The sequence below is a fragment of the Ptiloglossa arizonensis genome, chromosome 3 (genome assembly GCF_051014685.1).
Source record: "Ptiloglossa arizonensis isolate GNS036 chromosome 3, iyPtiAriz1_principal, whole genome shotgun sequence".
In the NCBI taxonomy this organism is placed as follows: Eukaryota; Metazoa; Arthropoda; class Insecta; order Hymenoptera; family Colletidae; genus Ptiloglossa; species Ptiloglossa arizonensis.
Window position 1 is genome coordinate 8011467 of NC_135050.1, and position 17194 is coordinate 8028660.

Sequence of the window (17194 nt, forward strand, 5' to 3'; positions counted from 1 at the left end):
GATCCGGCCCCGGAAGGCTTTGATCGCCAGCCTTCTGCTCGGCTAGGCAGTTTCCTCTCAGCCACGAGGGGGAGTGTAGGTTTTTTTGGTGATCAGGAACGGTGTGCATATACGTGAAAATAATTTTAAAAAAAGGATGTCGAGTGTGGCAGTGACGAGCAAAGTAGAATGCGATTTTTCAAACGAGTAAGAGAGTTCTGTGACGGAGGAATAGATGATACTGATTTTAGTCTGTCTCTGATGGTAAAATGAACGTTCGATTGTATTCTCCTTGCGCTTTTTCCACCGACCAATGTAAAAGATTGGAAATGTTGATTTTCGCTTCGTTGATTCTCAAATCGACCCATTTTGAAGCTACAATAGAACTGTTTATTTCGATCTAATTTGTTTCGAACTAATTTGAAACTTCAAACTATTGGGTCGCTCGGAAAGTCATTTCGTTTTCCAAAATGGAGAATATATAATTTAATAAAATGTTCATTTTCACCAAAAAGAAACGAATTGACTTTCCGAACAACCTAATAGAACCATAATTACAGTAATGGAGTGAAAAAAGTAAAGAGAAAAATACAATACATAATAGAAGGAATAGAAAAGTGAAAGATATTTTGTAATGCATTTATTATTGCGGCAATATGTTGACCGAATGAGGTTAACTTTTGCATTGTGCTTCTTTCATTGGCAGTGAAAGTGTTTGCTCCTTCTAATATGCAAATAGCTTTCGCTATAGTCGTGACAATTCACTCGATCGCATATATTTTGACAATTCGTAGAAATTTATTTCGAGAACGCAGCCATTGTTGCAGCCCAGAAATTGCGTCCACTCGTTGAGTTAGAACAAGAAAATTCTAAAAATACCCAAGTGATGCGTTCGAAGATGAAACAAGCAACAGAAACAACTGAAACCGGCAGACGTTCAAACTAAACATAAACTAAAATGGCTCTCGCGAAACAAATATATTTTAATACATCACGAAGCAGAAAAGCTTCTAAAAGTGTGAATCGGTCCTCGTATCGATCAACCCAACTCACGTTGCTGTTGTAAAATGCAGAAATTAACACGGACCCAAAAATACATGACTCGTGAGTAAACATCAGATTGAAAAATTCAAACTCAAATAGAAATAAAAAAAAATAATACAGTGACCTCTTCAAGGGCGATTTATTTCATTCGAATGAATCAAAACTTTGCACGGACAACAATCCGCGGCAGGTAGCAATTTTCTGTCGATATGACCGTATTATTATATTATCGAGAAATTCAATTAACGAATATTTATTGACGATTGTATTAATTAAAAGCACATCGAGTTCTGTATTCCAGCCACGTGAAAATACGAACGAACCGCCTACGATCGAAGCCACCCTCACCCGTTCCCGAAACGGCCAGTACCTCCTACGTGGACAGAAGTCGAAGAAAACGCGAGTTCGCGCAATGATTCGATTTTCACGTAGCTCGCGGAGGTGGGATCGACGGAAAGGAAAACGTTGCGAGCAGAGTCGAGTGAGGGTGAGAAAACAACGAAGGGACGGAGAACGAACGCGCGTGCAGGGGGTTGCGAAGAAGGAACGAAGAGAAAGACGGAGAGAAGATAGATGAGAGAGTGGAACGAGGACTGCAATATGGGTCAGTTATTGATTGCTCCCTGGTCGAGTCTCTGTAACCCTACCGTACACCTCCGCCGTTTCTATCTTGTTATCTTAGATTCCGAAACGCAACCGCCACTTACCACCCTCTAACGTCACGTGGTCCTCTTTATTGGCATGCATACGGGTGTTATTAGAGGAGCCGCAATAATGTTTTCCGTCGTCCGTTGTGCATTTACGGTGTTTACCAAGAGGCTATTGAAACGAGTTTCACGCCTCGTTTTCAAGGGGGGAGGGTACGATTTATAATCGATACCGGTTCTGATGCGATTACGAAAGCGAGGAGAAACGAACTTTGGATAAGGAACGAGAACTTAGTGCATCTTCCGCGGTTTCACGAAACACGAAATCTAGAACGAGTGTTGAATTTCGAAGAAAAATAAACATACGGATCTTGTACGTTAGAAGTTTTAATACTGTCTTGGTAACGCCCATGGCTGAGCGAGATCTACCGAAATTGTGATCTATTGGTCGGAGCAGCCGACTAACAGACACGTAACTGAGGTGTACATAGACGTCACTGGAGACCCAATCCACACTGGCACCTGCTCTAGTGTACATAACCTAACCTAATCATTCGTCTCGAATGTCAGTAATTTATGCTTGCTAATAAGTCCCAGAACGTTTCCCCTATTGGTGATATTTATTCTAGATTTTTATCGAATTACACAATCCCTGATAGATTTATACCTCGTGTTCTACGTAGGTATAGCCCACCTTTAAAAAACATTCTTTCTATTAATAGAAAATTTTGTACCATACATAAAAGAACTCTTTGCGGATACAAAAATCATTGTTTATGAATTGGAGGCGATAGCTTTGTTCTACCTTATCAAACTTCAGAAAATAAAAAAAAAAATGTTCTTTTAGGGATAAATAGGTTAATGGCTCGTTGGTAACCGTCACGCGTCACTTGAAGACATAGTAAGTATCGCTTTCATGTGACAAAATTAGGAGCGTCGATTCACTTGAAAGCAGAACAGACAGCGATTTTTATCTTAAATTAAGGCTCAGTCTTGTATGCACCGTTAATAGTGAATAGTACGGTACACCGAGAGTGAGCGAGATAGAGCAATAGCGAGGGAATCTCGCATTATGTGCGCTCGGTGGGAATTTTTAAATATTTTTCTTTTTATCCTCTATTTTTTAAATATTTTTCTTTTTATCTTCCATTTTTTAAATATTTTTCTTTTTATCTTCTATTTTTTAAATATTTCTCTTCTTATCTTCTATTTTTTAAATATTTTTCTTCCAATGAAAATAAATCCAAGCACGTGTTCATTCGGTTTATTTTTAATTATACGTTATTCGAATCATTTCTGAGAATCTGCCAATAAATGTAAGAAGAAAGAAAGATCAGTTTTGAAAAGAATTATGCATTATATTGGGTCAGACATTTTCGTCAGCTTTCGTAAGGCCCACAACTGGGTAGACATTACCCGATAATGATCACATTTTATTTACTATGATACCACATTCTTTTTAAACCGAGACTAATCATTATTTCTTCCTACAGTAAGTATATTTGAAAATAGTTGTAATAAGGTTACGTTTGAACTCAGTTTTATCGGTTAAACTTCGCCAATTCGTTAATAATGAATCCCAAATACATTGGGTATAATATAAAATACAAGATGTAAAAATATAAAAATTGTAATTTTCGTTACAGGATACAATTCAATGAAGAGGATGATTTACTCGAATTCACCCCAAAAATTATTATTTGAAAGTAACCATATCTTGTATATTTTAGTTATTATTACATTTTATTAAAGAGGTAAAAAATATAGTCTCGTATAATCTGTTTCACTTCTCCAGGGAAAAAGTGAAACAACTGTTTCGATTGTTTCTAACCTATCAGTGATCAATGCCTGGAAATTATAATTTATAATGAAAATTCTGGCTGCTCCAGAGTATCTCTGTGAACATAGATGTTTCCATATTCTATACTGCACTTGGTATGAAATACAGAGAGAGTATATGATGTCAAAGTTAATTCGCACAGAATTGAACACGAATGAACCCAGTGTTCGTGATTTCTCTGCTTCACAGTGTTCCTTTCTCCCCTTTCGGTTGGGTGGCAAATAAAAAAAAAAAACAGAGTCAAACGTGAGTCTCTCGCTTTATCTTTTAACTGTGCCATTGTGTATGGAGTAAATCGTTCGTTTTTGAAACTCGCTGGCACGAGTTTTTTTTTTTTTTCGCTTTACTTAATAAAAACATTTTGAAACCCAGAGATGTATACTGATAGCTCGTATTTCAACCGAAATTGTATAATCTCGTGCGACTGCAGAATAAGGTCCCAGAAATTTATAAATGTACGATAATTATGAGAGACAAATATTCATCTTTCGACTAGCAACAAATTTGGATCGACTTTTAAAACGTTTTAAAATGATTGATATATTTTCAAATTGCTTTCCAGCTGACGAGTACTTTTTGTAAGAAATTAATTCTCTTTAATAAAGTAAACATCGTGTTATCCATACTGCTACTGTGCAATATTAAAATTAAAATATCTACAAAATTAATGCCACAAAGAAACTTTTCGACACAAATACTCTAATATGTTTTTATCGGGTATGAAAAGCTGTCGATCCAAACCGTGCATCAGTCAATAGATTAATAAGTATACAGTCTCATTAAAAAAAAAAGAAAAATCAAAGTTGACCTTCATGTCTCTTCTACACTCCCACACACAATACCCTACATAAATATTGCTTTCGAGGTACACGTAACTTTCACGGAACCAATTCATTACATAATGTAAATCGTGATTTAACTTTATTTACATCCCCATGAAAATGTAGAACTCAATGCTAATTGCGCCTCGTCGATTGTTTTTTCACAACATCGGGAAAATGAATACAAAAGGGGGTGATTTCACAGAAATTGGAAGATTTAACGAAGAGAAACTTGATTTGTCAAAGCCACGCACAGGGACACGAATTTTACAACTGGCGTTGTTCGTCAACCCGTTTTCGGGCACCGTAAATTAATCACCGATGTGTACGCACGCGCGCACGTATGTCCGTGTATGTATCGACATTATGTAAATTACAGGTGGATTATGCAAACTCGCCGAGCGCACGCTCACCGCGTAATCATTTCGCGAGTTATTGCGCGCGGCGACTAGCACGAAAACGAGAAAAAGATCCCACGTGAAATTTATCCCGAACGCCGTGAATAAACCGATCCTTAAATCTTGTTTTCACACACGACTCGGACATGAACGAGAATTAAACGTACTAATTAACGATGTCGAGCAAAGGAGCGAACGAACATGCGGATCGTTCCTAACCGTAAACATAGAATTAAGAGAATTTCATTTCACTAAATACTCCACTCCATTCGTTGAAGGTGTTAGTCCAGACAATCGTTTTCGCGGTAATGTTTGCAAATTTTAAAAAAAGAAAGAAACTATTAAACGTACAGAAAATATTGGCGCGGCATGAACATCGATGCGTGCTTCGAGTAATTGTAAAGAAAATTTCAAATGACACAGACGAGGGAATAAATTACGCGATCAACGAATCAACAATACGGTCACAAAAGCACACCAGAAGAACACATTATTTTTACTGTTCCCCGAAACAGGTCATTTTAATATATTGACTATTTTAATTAATATATTTTTCTTGAAAAAATTTCACAGCTTTGGAAGTAGACGCAATATAATTGCAATAAATTAGGTATGTCCTTCGTGGGTGAGAATATTTAAAGGTCAACTTCGGACGCATTCTTTTAAAATGAACGATCGTGATTTTATAGCACTATTCGACAGAGTAACGAATTTGGAGAATAAGAGTACAAGAGTGTATCTATCGTAAAAATTTAGTATGCTTTTTTCTAATCATTTTCATTTTCCTGAAGAAGAACATCGATATTTACTAAGAAAATTGAGACAAATTTATTTGATCGGTAAAGATCGTTCGAACAACCGAAGAAATTTTTTATTTTCATGATTGGTATCTAAATAAAAAATCAACTAGGTAGTCAACTACTTTTGAAACAAGTCTGTATTCGACCAGAGAAGAGCTATGTGAAATTTATCCCAAACGTCGTGAATAAACCAATCCTTAAATCTTGTTTCCATACTCGACTCGGACATGAACGAAAATTAAACATACTAATTAAAGATGTCAATAATATTTCGTGTCATACGTCTACATCGTATTCTTAACACGGTAAGCAATATTTTTAATATCTGTGAACCAAAAAAATATCGACCAAAGTAAAATATTCGCATTGATGTTGGAAAAAAATTACATATTTTTTCTCGAAAATAAATAAAACTGACACAGTCAAACACAGCATTCTTTATCGAACAATGTCACAGACAAGAAATTGCAATGTTAGTAAATATTCTTTTAAGTTAGGTCGCGACATAACGTGGCCTTTTTATTAATTCAACATATCTCAGAAAATGATACTTGAATATTTAAAATTTCCATAACATTTATTTCTCATCTTCTACTCCAGATTCATCCCTCGAAATATTACTAACTCGCAGAATAATCATTACAACCTGTACAGCTTATTTTTTATAAATACTTTATTCGTTAATCTGGATCTCGATGCAATAAAAATGTATCATATCAAGAATTCAAAATATTTAGAAAAAACAAACTTGATTTGTTCGAACTATATTTCGTCTAATACGTCTACATCGTATTCTGACCACGGTAAGCAATATTTGTAATATCCGTGAACGAAAAAAAATATCGAGCAAAGTAAAATATTCGCATTGATGTCGGAAAAAAATTACAATTTTCTCTCGAAAATTCAAAGTTCCCTTCGTAATTTTTCACCAAGGAAGTATGGGGTTCTAAAGTTTGACCGCGTTAATGGAGCGGCTCGACACGCATTTGACGCATCATTTAACGCAAGGATATTTGCATAGGCGCGATAAAGCAGATCAACCGGCAAACAAAGCGATCGCGATGACACGAGCAAGTGTGAAATCGGCCCGGGGCTACAATTTCGTTCTTCAGCGACGCTGAACGGAGGAAGAGGGCCACCGTTACCAACGGGAGAAAATAGCAGCGATTGACGAACTGGTGGGAGTACATATAGTAGTAGAATCGAGGAAGCATCGCCGTCTTTTTCAGCGGTTACGTAACCGCGTCGTTCGCCAAAGCGCCTTTCGATCGCGCTGTCACGTGATTTCACCGAAAGTGAAGCGATTTCACCTCTAACGTTTGACTGTATGGATTTGAGTGACAAATAATATTAAAACATTTTTAATGATTGGATTTGCGATACGAAAGACCCAAATCAAAGGATTGAAAAGTTTATGATAAAAGCTTGAAGAGATTTTCTACTGAGAAAATTATTCCTTTCACTCGAGCCCTTAAACGAATGTTTTTTTATGAATAAAAATGATTGATTCCATGAACGATTCCACCACTAACGTTTGACAGTGTGAATTTGAGTGACAAATAATATTAAAACATTTTTAATGATTGGATTTGTGATACGAACGACCCAAATCAAAGGATTGAAAAATTTATGATAAACGCTTGAAGAGATTTTCTACTGAGAAAATTGTTCCTTTCATTCGAGCCCTTAAACGAATGTTTTTTTATGAATAAAAATGATTGATTCCATAAACGATTCCACCACTAACGTTTGACAGTGTGAATTTGAGTGACAAATAATATTAAAACATTTTTAATGATTGGATTTGTGATACGAACGACCCAAATCAAAGGATTGAGAAGTTTATGATAAAAGCTTGAAGAGATTTAATGCTGAGAAAATTATTCCTTTCATTCGAGCCCTTAAACGAATGTATTTTTTATGAATAAAAATGATTGAATCTACCACTAACGTTTGACAGTGTGAATTTGAGTGACAAATAATATTAAAACATTTTTAATGATTGGATTTGTGATACGAAAGACCCAAATCAAAGGATTGAAAAGTTTATGATAAAAGCTTGAAGAGATTTAATACTGAGAAAATTATTTCTTTCATTCTTGCCCTTAAATGAATGTTTCTTTATAAACAATTGTGAATACGGAGGTAGACCTCCGTGAATACGGAGAGTCGATGACTTCTGTCATCTGGGCTTGATAAAGAATTTTAACAATTTATTTCTATTCCACTGAAAACACCGGATAGTTGCAATCAACTGTCTGCCACCTGGACTCGACAAAGTTTGAAACAATTCATTTCAATTCTATTAAAAATATGAAACTGTTGCCGTTAACTTTTGGATATACGCCTGACGCTTAGGACAAGCTAAAAATGTAACAATTGCTTTCAATTTCGCTGGAAATGTCAAATAATTTCATTTAACTTCAGCGTAATTGTCTTTTGTCTAGACTCGATAAAAGACCCAACAACACACATTTACCAAAACCGCAGTACTCTTTTCATTACGTAATGAATATGACGCATGTTTGGATATCTCCATTAATTGTTTCCAACTAGTGCAACAGTTTATTTTACCTTGTTCGGTAGCAACTTTACTCGTGCAAAAATAAACGTTTATTTCTCTCCACTGATAAACGCGTTGCATTCGCAAACCTATTTTCGCAAAGCGCCGTTTCTTTTCTCCTATTGGCGCGGAAGATACCCAAAGAATGCGTGCATCCTTTCTCGGTTAAAATCTGACAATACGAAAATCTATAAAAACGTGAAAATAGTTGAAGGGACTTTGAAATAAAGCAGAGAACGAGATAATGTCAGCGTTAACGGCGTTATTCATGAATGAAATAATAATCTCGGAATACGACGAAATGTATTTCGCAAGTCAAAGTTTGATAATGGTGATAGAGCTCTCGAGTAGAAATAAATTATAATTAGATATTGTTAATAGTTCAAAAGTTCTAATAATGCAAATGGAAGATCGTAATTAAATCGGATGGGACAAAACGTCATCTCTTTTGATAAATGGAGTTTTTGTAAAATAATTATTTACAGTTTTTTCATTATATATTTCTCAAAGCATTGTCAATTCATTAGTAAAGTTTTCTTGATAGAAATGAGTCCAAACACGACCTTCTTTGAACTATTTTTTAATTACACGTTATACGAATCATACGTTTAAATCTTTTGAACTATTGTACGAAGAAAGAAAAATGAGTGCTGGAAAAATTTCCATTCGTATTGACTCAGTCAGCATTCCTAAGACCTGCAACTGAGCTAGAATTACTCGACATTGTCCACATTCCACTTACTTGTACTTCCATCTTCCCCTGAACCTAAGACTGATCTTTATTTTTTCGTATAATACACATGATTAAAAATAGTTCGACTAAGGTCCTGTTTGGACTTGTTTTTAAAAAAAAAACCATACAAATATATCGATAACATCTTCATGACAATACAACGATAAATATACAATTTTTAATTTTCTTTTAATTGAATTTCTCAAATTCAGTGTAAAAATTGTCACTTGAAAGCGGGAATTATTGCAGCCTGAAATTCATTTAAAATGAAGAACTCTTTGCTCGAAACAATAAAATAACAGAGATTGTAACCGTAACAGTTTCGATTATCGGTAACCCGGTGTAACCCACGTAACCTAAAGAACTGGTTATTAAATACTTTCAAGTAACCCGGTTAACCCTGTAAGAATGGGTTTTGAGTAAAAAATTTGAACTTTCTACTCATAACTGCACAAAACGATTTAATATGCTCCCAAAGAGATTTCAAATGATGCGAAAATCAACGTCAACTTATTATTTGTACAAAGTAATTTCTATTTTATGTAATTTATGTTAAAATGTATATTATTGCTAAATGAAATATAAGTATCTTATTTTCTATTTCCCAATAATACACATAGTATTTCTACTTTTCTACCGATGATTGTTTAATTAATGTTATCATTTTATAATACAGTGTCATATATTTTCGTTCCAGAAAAAGGATCCTGTATTATTTGTGAATGTACGAAAAGGAAAAAGGGATTCATATAGACGTCAACACAACTTCCACCACTATAAACCGAATCCAATACTCAAGTAACCCCTAACGCGCATGGCCCGTGACCATGCGTGATGGCACTTTATAGCACTGCCGATAAGCTCGATGTTTGGCATTTTGTTCCCCAAATTATTAGAGAGAAGCAAAAATCTTTTGATACATTGGTAACATGGAAAACATATTTATAGAGAATTATATACGCTTTCAAAAATTGTAAACGCTGTGCTCGTCACTCGAGTATAAGTGGAACATGTATTTTCAGGACTAAAATTAATATTAAACGATCAACGATTACAGTTTGTGATTTTGTAGACGATATTACAATAGCACGAACAAACGGGCCTGTAGTTAAGACCAAAGAATTGTACTATTGTTATTATAATTATTTTAAAATTACTGATATTATTATCATTACGATTATTATTATTAGAGATAGATGTATTTAATAATTTCATTTAAAAAGTTCGTCAATATTATCGTTATCACATTGTATACTATATATTACTACCACCGACACTGTTCAAATATCTAATCCGACCGAGCTAAGCTACTTCGAACAGTAACCATTTTTTAGTACTGCGTTACAGTAACGCAGCGACTAGTCTTTGCTATCTTATCCTTGTAATCCGCCCCGAACGGGTTAATCGGCTACCTAGCAGCACTTGGGAATCGTTCTCTCGCAGTTACTACGGGTTACTATAACTTATAGGAACCTCTGTTGGTTAACCGGGTTACGGTTCAGATTAGACAGCGGAATAGAATCCTTGTATAATAGAAATGCATGTCTTCGTCACTATCCTCGATCGTGATTATTTTCGGACGACGAAATTCTGTCACTTTCCAGCTCCGTGTAGACAGAGGTTCATGTTCTACGATCGATAGACGAGAACTAATTGTTAGAGTCGCGAGTTTGAGCGAAGCAAATCTAATACATGCACGTGGTAACTAAACAGAGATCCAGGGATCTATGAATCGACGAAAACTGGCTCGTTCAAGTTTTCCTAACTAATAAAACATTCGACCCTTCGAGACGTCCGCGAAGTATCTGATTTCGGCCGCGACATTTGACACTGTTTCGTGATCTGTTCGATTAAATAGTTGCCGTTGTGCCTCTAATATTTTTACATCGGCGGCTAGAAAAAACGTGGCTCGACAGTTGCATTTATAGGTGCACCGTTCTGAAACAAATTCTCGAAAAATAGACGAAGCAGAGGGAATCCACGTTCAAAGCAAACGCGGTCCGGAATTAAACTTCGAATTCAAGTTCTGCCTTCATTTCGAGCTTCGAATTCGAATAATCGAGTTTCGCGCGCGTCAAAGGGTCGGACGCTGATACTGTGAGCTAGCGGTCTGAAGATGGGATCAAGAATATTGCAAATATCGCAGAGAATACTTAAATTGTAATAACATCGGTATTGCATAATAAAATTTCATTATCGGTTTTGGAAAATTTTGGTATTTGCTCTGAATTTGACACCAAATTTATTTTATTATCATTCGGTATCTGAATTGTAACAACTCGTACAGATTTTCAAATAGAATAATTAAAAATATTCGTCATTTATTTCTTGCAAGATATAACTAAATAGTATTATTATATCAAGAATCGAATGAAAAATGTGATAAATTCGTCCATATTGTTGAAACTATCATTATTCTGAGTAACTTTTATCGGAAACAGTTTCCGAAATGATACACGAGCATGAAATTGTAAAAAAGTATTACGATATGGTTGACTTGTACTACTGTAGCGGGACAGACGTATAAAATAGTGGGGAGAACACAGTCAGTGAAAACGGTCTGCCAGTAGTCAGACGTACTTAAGCCGCGCACGTGGTCAGCAGAAAGTGATAGTGGTCTATCTATAGTCAGTCGTGCTTGGGAAAGTAACATGCCTGGGAGCTATATCTTCCTATAACTTTTAATGCCTGCATTATTTTAAATATTGTTTCCAACGAATGTTATATACATTAATATAGACAATTTTTTCCATGATTCATTCTATGTTAACTTTTGCATATTTTTTTTACGTTTCCTATACAAAAAGCTTTATTAGACAGTAATTTTTAAAAGTGTACTGTAAATGTATTTTAAATATTTTTCCTGCCCACGGTATAACATATTATAGCTCTGAATAAACACAATCAACTAAGAGCAGCCCTACGATATCTAGTGAGAAACACATTTAATAGCTCGTAACCGCAAGTATATCAATTTAACAGTTGCACTCAGAGCGCTTATGATATTTTCAACCAACCATCCTGTAATTACTCCCTCTAACGCAAAATGTATACAAGGTGTCCCGTGAAATAAATAACAAACTTGTCCATCATGTTTAGTAGATCATTTAAAAGAAAAAGTGTCACATTAAGTATGGTAAAAGTAAAATAAACCTTGCACCTGCGAATATAAATCCTACTCGTTATTAAAATAAATGTTGTAATCGTGTTTGTTATAAATGATTTTTGATTTACCACTATTATCAATTTTTGACTACAGTATAGTGGTCCAACTGTAGAAATATACTGAGCGTTATAGATTGTTTATAGCTTTATGAGTACCTGCCACATAACATCATGATTGCACAATGCTTATCTCGATAACAGATGAAAATAAACCTTTAATGTATGTGTATAGTTCTAGTGGTGAAACTCTATTCATAGTGATTTGCCAAACATGCTAGACAAGTTTGATATATACATAGCTTACTGTATGATATCCTAAAACAAGTGTCGATTGAAATAATTCTTGAACTATCGATTTTGCAAAATATTAATAGAATTACAATCTTTTCTATTTCTAACGTATAATCCAACGAGGTAAACCTGATACTTTCTTCTATTTTTATAAAGGTCATTTTAAAGTTAACTTCCTTCGACTAAAAGAATACTGGTAAAAAACCATAGTAACATTCCGTAGCAAAAAAATTGAGTTGACTGTGAAAAAAGACCTTTTAAAATAGCAACGAAAAATATCGCTCTCGTACCATCAGATTCTATGTTAAATATTGAAAGAATTTTGCCTATACCGTTACTTTTTGCAACTTAATACACGGTCTGACAAGACAGCTTGAAAGATCGGTCCTGGAATCGATCTCCGTAAGGCCTGTAACCAACATCACCCAACACAGTGGTCGTTCCTTTTAACCCGGTACTAATCTTTCAATCTTCTATATTTACCGCCTACAATTGTACAACACCGTGTTCCCTAAAATCGTCGCCTACAAGAAAAGTTTCAATTCTCGATTCAAACTAAGCAAAACAACCAAAACCAATTAATCTTGATACCATCCAAAAACCGCAATAATGTAACAAAACGATCACTTACGGGTGAGAAACACGCCGATGAAGACTCCTCATGGACATGGCTCTGTTCTTGCGACTGGAGCTGGAGGTCGATCCGCTGACGCTTCCGTTCGGCGTATTATGGCGTGGCGCAGCTGCTGGGGGAGCGGATTGCTCCCCCGTGGCCGCCACGACCACCGCCGCCGACGTGAGGCCCCCCGAAGACGCCAGACCGGTACGCCGAAACGGGCCCGAGCTAGCTGCTAGTCGGCGTGCTAATCTACGGGCGAGCCGACGGGCCAGGCGCGCCCCTGCAGCACCGGCACCCACGCTGACGGTCTTTCTGTCCCACCCCCCGTGGCCAGGGGGTGGTACACAATGCCTGGTGACTGCTCCGGCGACGCTGTGTTGCACTCTCTCTCCTCTCTTCGCCGCCTGTACTCCAGCACACTCGGCTTTACGTGTAGCCGATCGAGATTCGGTGCTATCTCGCGTAAGCCTTTTCTGAATTCCCCAGTGACGGTACTTTCATCAATGGCCGCGTTCGTCTCGGAAAATTTTCCTCGGTGGCTTTATTCGACCTTCGGTTATTCTTTGGAGATTGCGATTGGTTCGGCTGCTGACTGAAACGATTGCAAACGAAAAATTAATATCCGGTTAATTAGGGCGATCTCCGATTTCAAGTGAGGAAAATTAAGAAAGCGGGACGGATAGATTTCTATCTCGAACTGAGATTAATGGGGATACGTTGCACGGTGTACGTAAATGTAAACAGTGGAAGGGACGATTCGATTACTTAAATCCGATTTAAATCTGTTACTTGAAAACGAAACTTACTGCATAGTTCACCGTTCAAATGGAGGCTTCTTTAATCGTATTCACTAGTAAATCGGTACGTAAACTGATTTCTCCGATAAGAGAATATTAATCGTAATTTTACTTGTAAATTGATACGTTTACTGTTTATATTCAGTAAAAGTGTACCTGTTGTTTAATTTATTTTTGTCGACCGAGATCATGTATACATTTATTGGTGGGTGACTATTTCAGTGAAGTTTCTATTTTAAGTATAACGTATGCCGTGATTGTGTGAAAAAATATTCCCAACGCTGTTCATGCTCTACATCGAAGTTTCTCATAGCGAGATATAGTCATACGGAAGAAAGAATTGACTTGAAAAACGTACTTAATTATTCAAGTTATCGTTTAACTCATCATATCGATTAGGTATCAGACAATACTGTTAGAAGCTGATAAGAACTGTTCTGGAAGGAATATGACTCATATTGGTCCAAATTTTAGCATTTCCAAAATTGAGAAAAGTTCCTTTTATTTGATGGCAATCGAGTGATGAGATATTAATTATGGCATGAGTAGAATTAAGACCTGATCAAACATGTGTTTAATCGTTATTTCATATTAGCAAATTAGTTACGATTATTATACGTTTATTTGAAATAAAAATTTGTAGGATATCAATTGAGCCCCTCAATTGAAGGGTGGTATAAGTCTAAAATTAGGAAAAATGGGTTTATTATAGATGTAGTATTAAAAAAGCTCGCTTTATTAACAATATACTTTGTCCATAAAAAATAAGACTTAATTTTACATAGTAAATAAAGTGACTATAAAATTATCTAGTACAGTGACTCAAGTCCAATTTTTTAGATTTATTCTTTGGTATCACTATGTAAACTGCCTGATATTTCAATAAATTGATAGTTTGTGAAATGAAAAAAAAAAGGAATTGCGATAATAGTTCCTTATATTATTGTTAATTTATTATTGAAATAAATGTGTTTTACTTTAAATTATATCATCATAATTACTATGTTTTTATGTTGTTTTCTTCCAATAAAGTTATATTCTATTCTTAATTTTTTGTCAAATATCACACGAAAGTCAAAATTTTATAATATTAAGAAAATAGACTCAATTCCCTTGTCAACTAAGGTGCTCAATTGACTGTGATCATTTCATGCATTTAAAGGAAACGAAAATATAATGTTTCTAATACTATACTCAAAATGAGCGTTCCCTTCTCCTACTAACCAAGTTTATTCTTTCTTCAGTCAGACTATAGAAATTTACGTTTGATAGCATGGTTTTGATAACTAAGAATCTATGTTTACTCAACAGAACTACTTTTTATACTTAATATAGTTTGAACCAAGATGAACCTACTTTCGTATTTTTATTATACCGAGCAAAATTTATCTAAAATAAATTTCCTTAGATGTCATTTCATTTGAACTGTGCAATTCTACACAACAACGAGAAAACTTAATATAATTAACATAGCGAGATAGATAATGTATTTCAGCTAAATGGGATCGCCTAAATATCTATCCTTATTTATTTTGGTATGAAGAAACTACTTAGGACAAAGTTACATCATTTCAAGGGACACACGTAAAAGTAGAATTAATTTTTTAACGATTTTTTTAGATGGAATTCTATATTTTCCGATATTCTTATAAAGTATAAAAAAAAACAAACTCAAAACGTCAATCACCATACTGTTCCCAGTATTTAATTTCGAAATATATACATCCGAAGATAATTAAAATTTACTAAACATTCACGTGGTGTATTAATTCACATATTCGTTTTCAAATGTAAAGATTAGCGACTCTTGGTAGCAATAACCCAACAAATAATTAGTTAATATTTCTTCAGTGTTATTCGATGTGTCAAAGCTAACAAAATGAAATGTTTACGAGAAACTGTTTGTTCGTGTTTATCTTACGCATCGCACAGTTTCAAATATTATAAAACAATTTCAACAAACTGGTAATATAAACGTAAAGAAAGACGATAGAGAACAAAACGAATGATCAAAATAATGCTACAGTATTAGCTACAGTTACTGATCATCTCTACATAAATTGCTGGCAACTATAAAGTATAATTAGTATTAATCGAGTCAGTGTTTTCCGTATATTTAAAGTGGTTAAATTTTATCCGCATCGCTTAAATTTACACCAAAAATGTGTAAGATATTTCAATTACCTTCAGACGTAAATATAATATCTTGAGATTGAAAGATTGGAACGACTTTAAGGTCCTTGAATTAATTTTTTGTATACTCTATACAAATATCGGAAAAATATAGGCTTTCGTTTAAAAAAGTATCGATGGTCAGATTTTTCGTACTAAAGAAATATTTGGGTGATTCCATATAGCTGAGACACTATGTATGAAAATTTCATATATAATATTAATATACAAATATTAATATACAAATTTTGACTTCCATTTTATTGTATATAATTTTTATTACGCGAATACAATAAATTGCCTTTGTTTTCTCATATATAATTTATTTTTATTGCATAATATAAGATGGAAACTTCGTACATATATTGAATCTAATCAAAGTAAGTTTCAGTCTCCATTTCGAAATAGTCACGAATAGTACCTACAGATTTTTTATGGTAATAATTTTTCCATACAAAGTAGGTTCATCTACAATTTGTACAAAACCAACACAGTTTCGACATGATTTTATAAACTGTCTAGAGCTTTCCCTGAATTGTATTAAACATACAATAAATAAACAGTTTAAATATGTTTCGAAAGCATAAGTTGAAATATTTAAGGCTAAGAGGTTTAAAGTTATTCAATGTACAATACAAGTTGAAAGTTCTGTCATAATATTTGCAGCTGCATTTCAGAGATCAAACCGAACAAAAGGGAATGGACCATTTGTGCGCTAAACTATATTTTTTTCTGACACACAAAACTCGTGTCTATTAGATTCTTCCTGTTAGTTTTAAATTGTAGAATATACCCTTAAATAAAAGGATCGTCAATTTACCTAATCTATACGAATAATCGTTTCAATCTCGCGTCAGTTAAATATGGTTAAATCTATTAATAAAACCCTACTTTTTTCCAAAAGTTATACCCGAGACTTAAAACTTCATAACTTGTTATTTTTACCCTCCTTAAGAGTATACCAACCGTGAAATAAACTATATTCATCGTAGAAAATGATACCAAAATTTTATTTCATTTTCTAAAGAAGATTATAAGTTAGAAACATTGTGCAAATGTTAATAAATGAAACTTAACCTTGTAATATTTTGTATATTTGTAACATTATGCTATGGACGCAAAATAATTGTCTCAAAGTTAACTAATATTTTTTACAACCTTGTATGTTTACACCACACAGTGAAAGGTTAAAAGAGTTTTAATTAGTTCCTAATGTCCTTCTTTCGTTTCTACGTTACGTGTATTTTTTTATCTGCGTCAATCGGTTTTCCTGTTTCTAAAGAAAATGTGTTTATTTCGTCAGTTCCGTGCTGTGCGTGACAACC

The 17194-nt window shown here is 34.6% G+C and overlaps 1 long non-coding RNA gene across 1 annotated transcript; it reads left to right on the forward strand.

Annotated features, from left to right (window-relative positions):
- Positions 1-942: 942 nt before the first annotated feature.
- LOC143144678 (uncharacterized) lies at positions 943-9932 on the forward strand. Its single transcript, XR_012991480.1, has 3 exons — positions 943-1083; positions 1325-1627; positions 9523-9932. It is a non-coding gene; the product is annotated as an uncharacterized LOC143144678 (long non-coding RNA).
- Positions 9933-17194: the final 7262 nt, after the last annotated feature.